The following is a 12,817-nucleotide window of genomic DNA, read 5'->3' on the forward strand; positions in this document are numbered from 1 at the left end:
GCTTATAAAATAAATATATTCCTTTTTGGGGGGAAAGCTGGGGGGAAGCGCACCTGGCAGCGTTGTTCACTCAGGGTCCACCAGATAGGATTTACTGCTCAAAGATCATTCCTGGCAGGCTTGGGCAACCATATGGGGAGCCAGGCTTGGCCTTGTGCAAGGTGAATGCCCTACGCACTGTACCATATCTCAGCACCCCCAAATATATTAAACTTGTTTTTTTATTCCTCATCTATTTTGGCATAACAAAAACTTATCTATCTGATATATCATTCTCAACACTTATTTCAGTTATTTAAAAATAATTATGACTTAATTGGCTCTAATTAAACTTGTGATCTGAGAAGAAGACAAGTGTCAAAGAAGCAGGCCCCTAATTCTTACCCAACACTTAGTTAGGACCACCTGCAGATCTAGGGCAGAGTCGGGGAATATCCAGCTCACAGCTTTGGAGACCTCCGACCCTTCATGCAGTTTTCACAGACTCCTCCATACAGAGACAAGTTCCAGTGAAGGATGAAGAGCTCTGACCCTAAAATGGCCCAGTAAGTTCTGGGAAACTTCCACTAAGGATGGTGACTGGTCACCTAGTTGGTTGATTCCTATTGTAACATTCCTTTCAGTCTCATGCCCATTAATCAGTTTCAAAATCTAGTTAAAAAGACCTAAAAGAATTCCTAAATCAGGATTCAGTACATACCAAAACCACAGCCTAGTACCTATTTTATTTACTATTTTATTGAATTATATCAGATAATGAGGTCAACCCGGGTTCTATTCCTCTGCCCCTTTCAGAGAGCCCGGCCAGCTCCGGAGAGTATCCTGCCTGAATGGCAGAGCCTGGCAAGCTCTTCGTGGTATATTCGATATGCCAAAAAACAGTAACAATAAGTCTCACAGTGGAGATGTTACTGGTGCCCACTTGAACAAATCGATGAACAACGGGAGGACAGTGCTATATTGCTACAGTGCTACATCAGATAAAGCTGCAAACTATTATACAAAATATAAAAAAAAATCTTATATTCTTCTTAAAGTGGAAGGAAGATTGAGAAACTACTGTTAATCATTTGCACTGGAATCCTTTTACCTGTCCACTTAGGAGGACAATTCCATCCCACAGGTGTGTTAGCATCAATGTAGACTGTTTTCTGGGGTTCGACATCAGAGTGGGGCAGGTGGAGACATATGTGTCGGTGTCATTTACTATCATATGCATTAATAAGCAACTTAACTATTTCGTGCACTGTTTACAAACTAACGAGAATCAGATGACAATCTCCAAGATTAAAAAATTTTATAAGCATTTGGTGATGTGTAAGGTACAAGGCATAGACTAAATCTTTCCATTTAAAAGTATTTTCCTCTGAGGAGTAGGCAAGTGCTCAATCCAGAAGTCAATCAGTATTGGCTGACTGGCTGATTCAATTCCTCTTTTCTACTATTGTTACTTACTTTAGCCAAGGGACATACTTTTACAAAAAAAAAAAAAAGAAGAAGAAGAAAAGAAAAGCAATACAAAACTCATGGAAAGAAAGTCATGCTTAATTTAGCACAAAATCTAGTCTCTTTGTTGGATAAGCAAATATCCAGAATTAACCATCCTATTTCTTCCTCGAGCTGGATAGAAAACACTCCATAGAGATTTATCTAGCTTGAGGATTCCACAGACAAACTTGTTAATTTTGGCTTTCATGACTGTCCCTGCCTCATTCCCCTTTTATGCCCTTAACTCACTCCATTATGGCACACCAGTTATCTTTTGGGGCTGTGAACATCCAATGTGTATCTCTGTCTCTGGCCTTGTCAGTGCCATATCTCACGTCCTCCTTGTCACCAATCTCTGATAAAGGTTCTGCCCATACTCGGATTTAACATAGGGGTCCTCTAAGAAAGACCAGTTCAAACCAGTGGATACTGGGACAGACTCACTTCTTGAAACCACTGCTTGACACGTGCTTCTCCGTAGTGTGTCCATTTTTCAAACATAGCACTGACCCTTATCTACAGATTTCTGGTTTATGAATCTTCTAAATTCCTATGCGTATCTCCTGATTTCCATAAGTATTTCCAGCAACAGCAGCAGAAAGAGTGATAGATATATCGAAGAGAAGAATTTCAACAAACATTTCTTGAATGAATAAGAAATAATTTATTGAGCACCCCCAAGATGGGTGAGATGTCTTGATAAGCAAATTGCTCATTACAAACCTTGTGTAACACACAGAGCAGTGGTGTGAGCACCGTGGTAGGCAAGGGAATCTGGGTCATGAGTGAATCATATACGACAGGCACTATATTAGATTAGAGCAAATCAGTGAACAACGGGACGACTGTGCTCGACAGTGCTCTGTTAGGTGATGTCTGGTGGAACCCCTGGCACCAGAAACACAACTGGCTGTGACTCCCACAGCTCACAACACTAGATTATTGAAGATAAACCATCATTTGTGCTTGGTGCCTTCTAATTAACTTACGTAAAGCTATAAATATTTATTCATTTATCATTACAATTTAGTTTTTGTTTGTGTGGAGTGGTTGGGGCAGTTACCAATATCTTAGCACTGTAGCACTGTCCTTCCATTGTTCATCGATTTGCTCAAGTTGGTACCAGTAACATCTCTATTGTGAGACTTGTTGTTACTGTTTTTGGCATATCAAATATGCCACAGGCAGCTCGCCAGGCTCTGGCTTGCAAGCGGAATACTCTCAGTAGCTTGCTGGGCTCTCTGAGAGGGACGGAGGAATCAAACCAGGGTTGGTGGCATGTAAGGCAAACACCTTACCCGCTGTGCTATCGCTCCAGAAAAAATATTGATCTACTGTAAAATGACTACTCTTACACAGATGAGCATACAAACCTTAAACACCTACACATCTAGTAAAATGTTAATTATAATATAGGGTAGAAAATTCCAGACACAATCCAAAATCTTTGAAGGTGACTTCATTTTAGTAATTTAAAAGATTGGTTGTTAGTAAAAATGGCTGTATGGAAAGCTTTCCCCTGCTAGAAGCATCTGCTATCGCTTCTTAAAAAATATTCAGACTTTATGTTATTAGCCGTTTTGTTTCTGTTATTTATTTATTTTATTTTATTTATTTATTTTTTGAATGCACACCTGGCTGTGCTCAGGAATTATGTCTAGCATTGTACTCAGGGATCATTACTTGGTGAGGCTAACTGGGTTGACCTCTTGCAAGGCAATTACCCTCACTGCTATACTATGAACCTCTTCCTACTTTCTTAGTACAGTGCCAGGAATTGATTGAACCTAGGACCTCACACACCAAGGCAAATAGTCTATGTCTGAGATGCATCACAGGTAAGCTCTTTTATTCCTAAAAAAAAGTAATTGAATCTTCGTGAGATATAGTTAGAAGGATTTCATGTTTGAATTTCAGTCATACAATGATCGAACACCCATCCTTCCACCAGTGCACAATTTCTACCACAAATGTCCCCAGCATCACTTCCCCTATTCTAACACTCCCCCTGACTCTGTGGCAGATAACTTCCGCCAAGCTCTTTACTTTTGGGCATTATGGTTTGCAATACAGATACTGAGAGTTTATCACATTTGGTCCTTTATCTACTTTCAGCACACATCTCCCATCCCAGGCGATCCCTCCAACTACCATTGACTTAGTGATGAGCTGGGGAGGAAGACAGTTGGAGTAGAAGAGGCATCTACTCCAGCTGCCTTCTCCCCCAGCTCATGAGACAGGCTTCCAACCACTTGATCATTTGATCACTTGATATCTCGTTACTTATCGGTTTGCTTGAGCAGGCACCAGTAAAGTCTGGATTCATACCTGTTGTGTGCTAGCATAACCCAATGGCATCTGCTTGTTCAAGGAACATGAATAGCTTCAAACCAATCATTTGGGTCTTGATGAAGAAGTCTGACCATCTGGTAGGTGGGCGGTCACTCAATCTTTTGACATCCCGTGGAATCCAGTCGGTAATGGCTCTAGTACAGCGGTCATCTCTAAATCTCATTAAGTGTCAGTCCATCTGATTTTTGATGCCTAGGCAAACCAGATAGCATCCCTGATTCTTGAGCATTAACGGAGGTCGGAACTCCGGATTCTTTCTCTCATTGGAGTGAAGTATGATACTCCAAGCATAGCTCTTTCGATTCCTCTTTGAAAGAGGAAATAGTGTTCTCATCCTGTTTTCGTTTCGTTCAGATAATTAAAATAAATTTCACAAAAAACTATTCTCATCATAGAATTCTAATTTTCTTAGAAATAGTTATTCTGCCTTATACTGTATAGTGTTGAAATGTCTAAAGGAGAAAAGGTATCCAGAGATAAGTCCTGAATGACTTTGCCGGCAATAATAGAGAATTTCTGGTGCATTGAAATCCACTCACTTCCTTTTCCAATGGTAGGATATTAAGCTTTGTAAGTTATATCACACATAAAAAAGAATTCTATAGAAAATAGATGGGAATAATTTCTCACATAATGCTCATAGTCTAACTTCTGGAATATTAGATTTAAAATAAGAAATATGATCCTACTTTAATATAGTCTGAATTTAATAAGTAATTTATAAACTTTCCTCTTAACATTGAATGAAAGAAGAATGTTAGCCCTTCATCTACCAAGTTATGTTTTTCCAAAAGAAGTAACTTTGAAGTATTTTAAATTGTTGTGTATACCGTGTGTATAAATGCTCTGTGTGTGTTGTTTATGTGTGACTTGTGACTTGTGATTTGTTTTCCATCAAGGACAAACATTAGGCATTCATTTCTAGACAGAAACAGGAAAAGAAATAATTGGAAAAACCAAACACAAGAGAACCCTGCCATCAACAATAGAAATGAGATCATCTTTTTGATGATTTCAAGTACATTTCCGCTGCTATTGTATTCCACGCAGAGTTAGAGATACTGAACAGAGTTGATTCAGGCCAACAGCCTCCTCTGAGTCTTGTCCAGTACTTGGCCCAAGGGAGTGGCCCATTTCATTGCTCTAAGAGCTCACTGTTCTCTTTGCAAATTTACTTGGGCACACAAAATAAGAATTGATAATATGTCATTTGGAAGTTAGCTCTTTCTCCATAAATCTTGTTTTTTTTTTTTTAAAAAAACTTTCTTGAAATTTCTGTTCTTTGATTTTTAGGACATAATACTTTAATAACATTGTTAGATTAAAGAAAAAAAATGAGTTAGACATACTTTTCCTTATTTGCCTGAAAAACATGTCTTTCTAAACTTGATACTGAGCAACTAGTTTTCACTCTGTAGTCCTGTTAATGCAATGCAGCTTTCACAAATGCTCTGTCTCCCTTAGACATCAATTTTCAAGTCAACATGGCAGCTAAAGTCAGCCTGCATAGTACAAGTGCAGAAAAAGAGAATAAAGGAAGACTCCTTGAGTTGTTGTTTAAAATTCACACATTATTCTATAGTATAATAATGGAGATATTTTAAATTTCACTGCTGTATCTTCTGACATAAGAATTACGAATAAATTTAAAATATGATTAAAAGGAAACTGCCCAAGAAAATAGAATTTTAATGTAAAATGCCTTGGGTATGTGAAGGAGATCTGGATTCAAGCTCTGGGATCACAAGTTCTCTGGAATACTTTCGGAAGAAAATTCAGAGCACAGGGCTGGGTATTATCTCCCATAATTACAGGGTACGTCCCCAAAATCAAAAACAAATTTTGGAAGTATTACATGTGTGGCAACACTTTGCAATTTTAGTACTTCAAGTTCCCTTGAGATTCATATATTTCTATGAAATATTAACAGTTTGGAAGTTGCTATTTTTTGATGAAGAAAATTTGACCACACTGCCATCTTGATTTTTTGATTACTTATACAGAAGAGTACCTACAAAGAAATTCATACACGAACTGTTTTATAACCAATGTCTCACTGACCTACCAAGGGAAACTTAAATTTTGTTCACCAGTTTTAGCAGCATTGTTTATGTAGTTAGATTCTCATCTTAAAAACTTGCTAAGTACTACAAAATTGTAAACTTTTGTTTTAGAAGTTGCATCCAAGCATACTCAACCACGAATTACGAATCACGACCATCCTGTTATTCGTCAATTGCCTCGAGCAGGCCCCAGTAACGTCTCCTTCATCCTAACCCTGAGATTATATTCAAGGCTCTTTAGGAGAATGAGACCCATCATTGTTACTGGTATTTGGCATGTTGGGTATGCCACGGGGAGTTTGCCAGACTCTGCCGTGCGGGCAGGCTACATTCTGTTTGTCCAAAGCATACTCAATAGGTCTTTCAATAACACTGCTACACCTTGTCAGTAAATACAGCTTTGGAGAAAACACTGAGAAATGCTTAATGACTGTGATGGTTCAATTCATGTTATCAGCGGCAATATTTGTAAGATGTCTATAAATCCAGGTTGTTAATAGTCTGATCCTTGTTTAGATTTATCCCACACTTTATGTTGAGCTCTATAATCTTTGTTTACATAAAGTTTTCATTTGGGATTGAAAAGTAAACTTTTCTCATGTATCCTGCAATGATATGCTTTGAAAATGACTTTCACAGTGAGAATTAGGCATTTTTGCTCTGCATTCTTCTTCTACCACGTTATATATTTTCTGTCAGGTATAATTTTAAAAGTCACATCCACTCAAATAGCAACATTTTATAGTCATATATAATGCGTATATACATATATGTATATATGCACATATATTCTTCCCCTAAATATAAGACTACTGATACAATCTTGAAAACTTCATTGTCTCTACTCATTGTTCTTGCCTAATTGTAACAAATATTTTAGGGATTGTTAAGGATTCTTCCTACACCCAATGCATCTTCAATTTATTCTTGTATCTCCACAACACCATTTATGTTATCTTCACATGCAAAACTGCCTCAAATATTGTCAGAGCCATCAACTCAGCACAAAACTTGGGGAGTCTGTAAAATCTTGTTTTGATCTATTGCTTTCAAATTTCCTTGAGAGATCAATTTCTTTCCTCACTTGATCAAACTAAAACATAATGGTATTACTCATTCTCCAGATGCCTTGTGAATTATCTAATCTCATTAATCTCTAACTGTAAAAGTTAAACTGATCTAAGGCCATTAAAAATGAAATTTCCCATAAACTTTTTTTTCTTATCAGACCACACATTCAAATTTTATTCACCTTCTGCATCCCATAATTTAAAAAGTATTATATATATGAATGTCTATTAGAGATTTTATCACTTTTGAATAAAAGTTAATTTAGAGGACAAGAATAACTTTTTTATTATGATAGGTAGAGGGCATCTTGAAATCTTTGAGAATATTGAATAGGCTCTTTAAAAATATTTGTGCTACTGATGTAAGATATGGATTTAAAATTATTTTTACTGAACATTGTAAAAGTAGACAGAGAGAAAAGAAAAGGTGGTTATGACATTTGTTTAGGAGAGCTTGATGTGTTTCTTTACCTGATCCTTTGTAGACAACTACAATTGTTGTTGGTTATATTTACGCCTGGATTTTTATTTTTTTAATAACCCTGGGAATATCCATGTAGGATTTCCCTAAATAGATGTTTGGAAATGGCTTGGAGAGTGATGCTGTTATCAGGGACAACTGTAGACTTGGAGCTCACTGACAACCAGAAGTCTTCAATGCAACAGCTTTTTAATTCCAGCTCAGAACAATTCAGCAGAAAATCCTGTGTCCAGAATGATAAACCCAACAAGTCAATAATTCTGAGATCCTTGCTTAGATGTTATGGGCCTTTATCTGTTTCTTCAGGTGATTTGTTATGAAAGTAAATGATAAATTTGATTTTTTGGGGAAAGGCAACAAGTCAGATCACGTTTAATGAGGAAAAACCAGATCTCAACTCTAACAATCATCAGAAAATCTTGGTCACCTTGCCTTTCCCTCCTCATTTCCTCCATAAAAATACCATCTTGCAGTACCAATGTAGACTATTCCAGGCTAAGAAACTTATACCACTATAATATTAAAAGGAAGCCATGTGATTGCACAGGATTAGAGAGTATTCATGTAACAGGAAAATGTTGAGTTAGAAAATATTGTTAGTTAGGCTGTTAGGCTGGAACGATAGCACAGTGGTAGGGCATTTGCCTTGCACGCAGCCAACATGGCCAACCCGAGTTCAATTCCTCTGCCCCTCTTGGAGAGCCCGGCAAGCTACCGAGAGTATCTCGCCCGCAGGGCAGAGCCTGGCAAGCTCCCCGTGACGTATTCGATATGCCAAACACTGTAACAACAAAGTCTCCAATGGAGACGTTACTGGGCCCGCTCGAGCAAATCGATGAACAATGGGAAGACAGTGACAGTGACAGAAAATATTGACAACAAGCTGTCTGAATGCAAGTTGACTTGAACATTTTGTCAGATAGTGACTGAATTTCTTGGTGTTCACCAATACCCTTAAATCTTTAGATGATTTCAAAAGAAGGTGGAGAATGGGGACTTCTGATAAGTAGCTAGAGGGAATGTTTCCTTGCAAGTATTATTTTGTAGAGCAGTTTAAAATGTTCATAACTAATTGTGTACATTGAATTTTCTTCTCATTTTTGTAATAGAAAAGTTGCTTTTCTGAAGCACACAATAACTAAAGTGTTTATGATATATAGGATTGTGGTGGACAGACCATATGTTTCAATATAGGCATATCCCCCTGAATTCTTTGTAGACTAGATATATAACTACATAAACATCAGGCAGGCTGATTAAAACATAGGAAGTAAGAAAAGATTAATTGATAGTCATTAATCCAGTTGCAATGACCAGGATTCGTGCATTGGAGTCTCCTATTATTACTGCCAGCATAGAAAATAACTCAAGATCTTGCTGATTCTTTCTTATAGCTATAATTTTCCCGTGAATCATCATAGAGGGAATTTTCTAATTTTAGCTCCTAACATCCTCTCAAGTCTTCCTGTGTGAGTCTCATCTTGCTTTTGGTTGATTCACTCACACTAAGTGATTTTTAAAACTTAATTTGTCTTAGAAATCAAATCCCCAAATCTTGGGATTTAACTACATTTAAAATAAAAAATAGGTACTACATTACTTTGGGCTGGAGTGATAGCACAGCAGGTAAAGCATTTGCCTTGCATGGGGCCAACCTGGTTGGCCCAGGTTCGATTCCTCCAACCCTCTCAGAGAGCCCAGCAAGCTACCAAGAGTATCTTGCCCGCAGGGCAAAGCCTGACAAGCTACCTGTCACGTATTTGATATGCCAAATACAGTAACAACAAATCTCACAATGGAGGTGTTACTGGGCCCACTCGAGCAAATCGATGAACAATGGGAGGACAGTGCTACAGTGCTACGTTACACTGTGCAGTTTATCCATACATATTATTTGTATGATAATAATAAAAGTATTGATATAATTATGGTAATTGTGCTCAATCAATAACACCTACTTTACTCATCTTGATGCCCAAGATGAAGACTGTATTAATTATTCTTCATCTATTTAAATTCACCCTATGTATATTCAGGAGCTAACACTTTTAATGTATTTTTTATTCTTTTTTTTTGCTTTTGTTGCCACACCCAGTTATGCTCAGTGTTTATTTCCAGCTCTATATTAAGGACTTACTGCTGGCAGTGCCAGGGACTGAACTCAGGTCAGCCACATGTAAGTCAACGGATCCATGTACTATAACTTTGGCCCCTAATTAGGATAACTTTGGAGGGTAGGAATTGTTAAACAGTAAGCACTGTCCTCCTGTTGTTCATCAATTTGCTCGAGCGGGCCCAGTAACGTCTCCATTGTGAGACTTGTTGTTACTGTGTTTGGCATAGCAAATTAGTCACGGGTGAGATACTATCAGTAGAGTAGAGTAGAGAGGGGCGGAGGAATCGAACACCGGTCAGCTTGGCCGACCATGCATGCAAGGCAAATGCCCTACCGCTGTGCTATCGTTCCACCCGTTAAACAGTAGAGATTCAGAAACAGTTTAAGATAAGTCATGTACTGATGTAACAAGACGGAAGAATAAATGCACCTTCATTCTTGACTTCAATCTATGGACTAAAGAGTCCTTTCAGTATTGGAAATGAATGAATAAAATATTCAGCCATAATTATACATAAGTGATAGGTCATAAGTTACATTTTTCTTCCATGGCTATGCAAATGTTGTTAAATAGCAGTAGATGCACCTGGTATTAAAAATTGTACGTATCAGCAAATTGTTGGGATACGTGCCAGAGACATACAAAAGTGTGCTAAAATTAAACTAAAATTAGCCTTAAATTATGCTAAAGTATAATTTTGTATATCTAAATCTGATTTAGAACACATCTAATCTAAGCAAACTCTGCTATTACAAGAAGCGGAATAGATATGAGATTCCCAAAGGAATACTGTTTACTTCAGTCTTTCCTAATCATTTCAGCTATCCTCTGCAATTACTTATCTTTACTAAACAAACTCTGTTGAAATACCTCTACAACCTAATTCAAAGCAGAATGTGATCTGTCTACCCATCATCTCTTACTAAAGAAATGTTAAGTCCTCAGAAGGTGGAACTTGTCACAGCGTACTTGTTGCAGTATCTTCCAAAATGCTGTACTTCAGTATGTGGCAATTAAGGCCTACAAAAATACTATTGGAAACTTACTCTTACATGGAAAATAACAACAAAACTAGTTTTAAGCACCATTTTGTTAAGTAGATTTTTGTTTTGTCTAACAAGACAAAAATAGAAACAATTTTTACATGTCATCTGTCATAGCAATGAGATCTTAATTAGAAATATAATTGCAAACTATAGTCAATTCTTAATGAATTCATAAGATATGCTTAGAAACAAGATATCAAAATAGTGAAGTGCAGTTTATTATAGGTGCTTTAAAATAATGTTTCCTCACAATATCAGAAAAATGGGTAATTGAAATTTCAAGTGTACTTGATACATATATATGTGTTTGTGTGTGTCTGTGTGTATGCTATGTATCTGTTTTTTTCTTTGCTAACACTGCATTGAAATGTCATTGCTGAAATTTCAGTGTATCTTTACAGAGCTTGTTGAAAAGTCTGTCAATGTTAAATAGGATCTGAAATGACATAATATAGACATATTTCTAAGTTCAACTTAGTGACAATGCTTTTTCTCAGTAATGTGTTTTTTTAAGATTTTGAAAAAAAATCCACCTTCACAATATGGAAAGTATATTGTCAAAAGCATCCAGAGACATACAAACAAATATGGTTTCCATGTGTCTATATGTGTCTCTTTGAATTTCTTTCCCTTTGGCAAAGTTAAGACTTTTTTGACAAAATTTTTCTATCTTTCTATCTACCTATTTCCCTCAACAATGAATTATACATTCCCAATACATGTGCTGTCGAAATATAGACATTAAATAAAAACTTAAGAGTCAGTTGCTGCAGAATAATTGTGTTTGTACATACTTTCAAACAAACACGGAGCATCGTAAACCGCTGGAGCCCCTCGTAAATAACAAGGTGGCATTTTTTAGACTGTCTCACCACCTGATTTTCATTGTTACCTCATTATCATTCCTTAGACTTATGATTTAAGAAGTTTAATGGGCGGATGCTCTTTTAGGGCATGATTTTGTTTTGTCCAAGGAGTAATTATTGTTTTATTTGAGGACGTGGAAATTCTATAGGGAAGAGAGATGACGTTGTTGACCATCTTGGTAAGGTAAAGGTAAAGGCCCTCCCGTTGATCGTCGATTTGCTCGAGCGGGCCCAGTAACGTCTCCATTGGAGACTTTGTTGTTACTGTGTCTGGCATATTGAGTACTCTCGGTAGCTTGCCGGGCTCTCCGAGAGGGGCGATAGCACAGCGGTAGGGCGTTTGCCTTGCACGCAGCCAACATGGCCGACCCGAGTTCGATTCCTCCGCCCCTCTCGGAGAGCCCGGCAAGCTACCCAGAGTATCTCGCCCGAACGGCAGAGCCTGGCAAGCTCCCCGTGACGTACTCGATATGCCAAACACAGTAACAACAAAGTCTCCAATGGAGACGTTACTGGGCCCGCTCGCACCATCTTGGTAATTGCAATAATCCAATACTTAAACTAATATGAAAGTCTCATCTAAATCAGGGTTTCCTGATTTTTATCGTATCAGCATTTGGGCTGAAACATCTGTTGCTTCAACGGCTTCAATGTGTGATTTACTATATTTCACAGCACTTCTGGTCTCTACATAGATTTTGCTAGTCACACCTTCACCAGATTAACAGCTACAAATGTCTCCTTGCAATTTCAAAAGTCTAATTGATGATACTTCTTTTTCCTGGGGTATCTATGGTTTGAATTAAATGCTGAAATTTTGGGGATTTTTTGTTTGTTTTTTGGGTCACACCCGGCAATGCACAGGGGTTACTCCTGGCTCAGGAATCACCCCTGGCGGTGCTCAGGGAACCATATGGGATGCTGGGAATCGAACCCGGGTTGGCTGTGCGCAAGGCAAACGCCCTACCAGCTGTGCTACTGCTCCAGCCCCCTAAATGCTGAAATTTGAATATTATTCATTGAAAGGATGTTTTCTGGAAGATAGCCGCTCTTCTATTTAAATATAGCTTACTCAACAGAAAACAACTCTTATAGTTAAGAAATATTTATAATTGGGGAAGTGTTAAAAAGTACAATACCATGAAGCAGTATCTGTATAATTAAGAAAATCTAGCAGAAATATTTATTTTTTCATAAAGGAAGGAAATATGTATAGGTTTATTTATAAACAGAAAGAAAACTTTTATTAAAGCATATGTGTCAGGTTTTAATGTCTTTTGAGTTTGCTTCCCAGTTACTAGTATTTCATGTTATTTTCCAACACCCCCTCATAG

The sequence above is a fragment of the Sorex fumeus genome, unplaced genomic scaffold (assembly GCF_029834395.1).
Source record: "Sorex fumeus unplaced genomic scaffold, SorFum_2.1 ptg000092l, whole genome shotgun sequence".
Lineage (NCBI taxonomy): Eukaryota > Metazoa > Chordata > Mammalia > Eulipotyphla > Soricidae > Sorex > Sorex fumeus.